The 3,976-nt window shown below is 56.5% G+C and overlaps 1 long non-coding RNA gene across 1 annotated transcript in view; it reads right to left on the bottom strand.

Annotated features, from left to right (window-relative positions):
- Nucleotides 1–1,109: 1,109 nt before the first annotated feature.
- The window catches only part of LOC109289218, a 17,593-nt gene continuing 14,726 nt past the window's right edge, over nucleotides 1,110–3,976 (bottom strand). The window contains exon 3 of the long non-coding RNA XR_002095324.1: nucleotides 1,110–1,120. This is a non-coding gene — a long non-coding RNA (uncharacterized LOC109289218). The remainder of the gene's footprint in view (nucleotides 1,121–3,976) is intronic.

Here is a 3,976-nt window from a genome sequence, read left to right as displayed (position 1 = left end):
AAGTGCACCCCAGGTGGCCCCATGCCGCGTAGCTACCGACACCGTATAGCAGTCACTTCAGGACCTGAAGATGGAACGCCAAGACAGGCAAACCAGGCCCTGGCCACCCTCCCCTAAGGGGAGGCTCAGGGCCTCTGCAGTGACCCAGTGGTATCCCAGCCAGAAAAACTGCAGTGCCCATTTCTGGAGTCCCACTGGGACCTCAGGTGGCACAGGCAGGGTGTGTAAGCGGTGCCAGAGCATGGACAGGACAGGCTGATTCAGCACCAGCATTCTCCCATGCATGAAGAGACACCTCAGGAGCCCTGCCCATGCCCGGAGCCGCTCTACCACTCTTGTCTCCAGTTGGTGCCAGTTCTCCAGAGAGGAGGGTTCTGTGGGGGACAGATAGACCCCACAAGTAGAGCAGTGAGACTACGCTTCAATGGATCTTGTGGAGTGCAGGTGGGAGTGAGCCCACCTGCCACCCATCACCCACTGCCAGGCCAAAACTCTTGACCCAGTTGGCCTGCGCAGAGGAGGTTACCAAGTGCAATACCTGGCAGGCCTCCACCTGCACCAGGTTGCCTGAGTCCTGGACCACAAGGAGTACGTCATCAACATATGCTGACAGGACCAGCTTCACTGCTAGCTCCCAGAGCATCAACCCTGCCACCCACTGTGGTGGGCCAGTAGGGGGCACTCCTGCATTAAGCCACCCACTTTATTGCACCCGACCACCTTCCAGGCTCCAAGTGCCTCCCTGGGGGCGCCTCACATCTGGCCAACCCCCTTCCTGGAGCATACCCACTAGCCTGGGGTAACACTGCCACCACCCAGGGATGGGCCTGATTCTGGCTCTGTGCACCCTGGAAAATATAGGCCTAGTACCTCTCGAGGGTACTTGATTCACTTCAAGAACTTGGGATGCTTCCCTCAGGTCGGAAGCACAAGTAGTGGTCTCCCTTAGTCAGCCGAACCAAGGGGACCCCAAAGCATAATCTAGACCCACTCCCAATAAGTCTCCCACGCTAGGTACAAAGGAGAACTTTATTGGTTACAAGGGGTAGGGTTGGAATAGGGTACAGTGTAGAGCAATATCAGAGAAATCCCATAGAGCAAACTCCCATGGCTGGGTAGCCTTTGATCACGCATCTGAGTTATTGCAAGGTATATATCTAGTTAGATCTCAGGTAGCTTACTCACAAGTATCATCCAGAGGCAGGTGGAGATTCTCTCTAGAGGCAGGCAGCTCCTTGATTGTGAGTTTTGAGAGAGAGACCAAGTTTCAGATGGTCCAGCTCTTCTCTCTCTCTGAATCTTCCTCATGGCTGCTGCATCCTCCTCCTGGGCAGTCTTTAACTTATATAGCCCTTATGACCTCATTTACCTGGTCCACTGGAGGCCAGCACCTGTTGGCTGTCAGCCAACCAATTTGAAATGCATCACTAGTTGCTGGATAGACTGGTAGTTCCTAGCTCCCCAGAGAGTCCTAGCCCCTCACCCAGGTATGTGATGCCAGTCACATAGGCAGAGAGAGCAAGTTTCCCCCCTCCCTCAGGAATGTATCCAGCTCAGGTTACCTAAAGAGATAGGGTAAGGTGTGTACCCTCTGCAGGGCCCATCTTAACCATATTGTCACAGAGCAGAGTTTTTGGGGAGAAACAGAGGTGGCCTTCTGCCACACCTGCCTCCGGAGGAGAAGGAGGAAGGACTCCAGGGCCAAGACATACAGATGGCAGCCTAGATGCACCCCTCTCCTGAATTGGATGAGCTCCGTCAGGGTCCAGTTGAGCTTGACAAAGCACTCTGCAGAGGCGGCACCTGGAGACTCCACATGAAGCGGGGCCTGAGCTAAAGGTCTGCAGCATGCCTGTGAGGTATCCGTGATCCACTCTGCCTTCTCCTGCTCCAGGGATAGGAGGGTGAAAGGCAGACCCACCCTGTGTGCTAGCTCCAGGAGGTCCCAAACCAGGTACAGGTTGTCGAAGATTGAATGTCCAGGCACCATGTACATCTGGTTGGGATGGATAACGTCTGTCAGCACTGACCACAGGCACAGCAAGATGGCCTTCACTGCCACCTTGTAGTTCATGCAGGAGAGGGACACAGGATGCCAGTTCCTCAGGTTGTGCAGATCCCCCTTCTTAAAAGGATGGTCAGCACGGCCCTCTGGCATTACAGGGGGAGCTCCCCACTTCCCTCAGATTTGGCCTAGACTATGGCAAGGGCCGGGCTGAGGATGTCCCAGAAGGCCCAGTAGAACTCTGCGGTCAGCCCATCGATGCCTGGCGCCTTGTTCCCAGGCATCAGGTGAAGGGCAGCCAAAAACTCAGCCGGCATGAAAGGAGCTTCCAGCCGGTCCAGGTCGTACCGCACTGACCTGTGGGAGTCCTTCCCACAGGGTCTGACAGGCTTTGGCATTGGTCGGATCCAGGGAGAAGAGCTCTTTGTAGAAGGCCTGTGTGCATCTCACCTGAATCCGTGAGGGGGGTGCCATCACCTGCCAGAAGGAAGGTGATGTACTTCTTGGCCCCCCGCCTCCTCTCCAGGGCACAGAAGTGGGAGCTGTGCTCCATCTCCCAAAGGAGCTGGACATGTGAGCAGACAAATGCACTATGGGTGCGATGGTCATCCAGAGCATGTAGCCCTTCCTGCCTCTCCCGACACTCTCCGCAGAGGGATGGGTTGTTTGGGTTGGTGGCCAGGCACCTCTCCAGCTCCAGCACTTCCTGCTCGAGCTGCTCCCGGACTGCCTCCCTCTGCTGGGTGTGCCCCTGAGTGTAACTGTGGCAAAAAAGCCAGATGCACACCTTTCCCACATCCCACCATCTCCAAGCTGAGGGGAAAGCTGCCCATTGCTCCTGCCAGGCCAGCCAGAACTCCTGGAAGGCCTTCCTGAAGCCCACATCCTCCAGCAGACTGGCACTGAAATGCCAGTAGGCCGACCCCAGATGCCCATGCCCTAGTGCGGCCTGGGCCCAGACAAGGTGGTGATCACTGAAAGGGTTCAGCCAGATGCCAGAAGAGTTGGCCCGGGCAAAATGCGGCAAAGAGATATAAACCTGGTTCAACAGGGAGTAGTATGCCTGCTCCTCCCCCACCCTCACATAGGTGATGGCAGGGGAGTTGGTAGGGTTACAGGCACGCCAGATGTCCACCAGGGAGTAGTCCATCAGGATCTCCCCGAGGACGCCCATGGCAGCCTGGTTCTGCTCCCTGCCCAACCGGTCTTGCGCATCTGAGGTGATGTTAAAGTCCCCGCCAGGCACCAGGCACTCGCGAGGGTTGAGGGTGCTGATGTAAGTGGCTGCCTGGCAGAAAAATTCTGCCAACTCTGGGTTTCTCACAGGGGTGTACATGTTCAGAAGGTTCAGGACCAGCCCCTGCACCTGGAGCTGGAGGTGCAGCAGGCAGCCCAGCAGCACCTCAACATCCTGGAGAACCTCTGGCTGCAGGCCCGGGGAGAACAGCGGGCCACCCTGCAAGAGGTGACCAAGAGGTGACTAAAAAAGATCCTGCCTCCCCACTCCAGCTATCAATTAGGCTCATTGGCTGGAGGCACCAGGGTCTCCTGCAAGAATACCATGGGGTACCCTCCTCCTGAAGGAAGGAAAGCACCCAGCATCTCCAGAGACCCTTCCTGCAGCCGTGGATGTTGAGGGTCACGATCTTAAATGACCTCATGGCTGGGGGGGTGGGTTTAGTAGACAGTTCAGCAGGGGCCTCGCACATCTTAACGCTCACTGTGGGGCTCGTCGGCTCACGTAGCGCCCTCCCATATGTATAGAGGGCGTTTATGAAACTGAGGGCCCACATATAGATATGGGTGTTACAGCTTTTGGGCCCCTTACCTTCCCCTGCCAGTGCCCTTGCAGTGGCGAGGACACTGTCAAAATCTCCCCAGCAGTCCAAGGTGAGCTGTACCTTGCTGGCAGACCGGTGGGTGTAGTCATGGTCAAGAAATGCAAGTAGCTCACCCCTGGGGACCACCAGG

Source organism: Gavialis gangeticus, unplaced genomic scaffold (genome assembly GCF_001723915.1).
Source record: "Gavialis gangeticus isolate Ggan-Ray unplaced genomic scaffold, GavGan_comp1, whole genome shotgun sequence".
In the NCBI taxonomy this organism is placed as follows: Eukaryota; Metazoa; Chordata; order Crocodylia; family Gavialidae; genus Gavialis; species Gavialis gangeticus.
The sequence above is the reverse complement of the archived record's forward strand: the minus strand, read 5'-3'. Positions and strand labels throughout refer to the sequence as shown.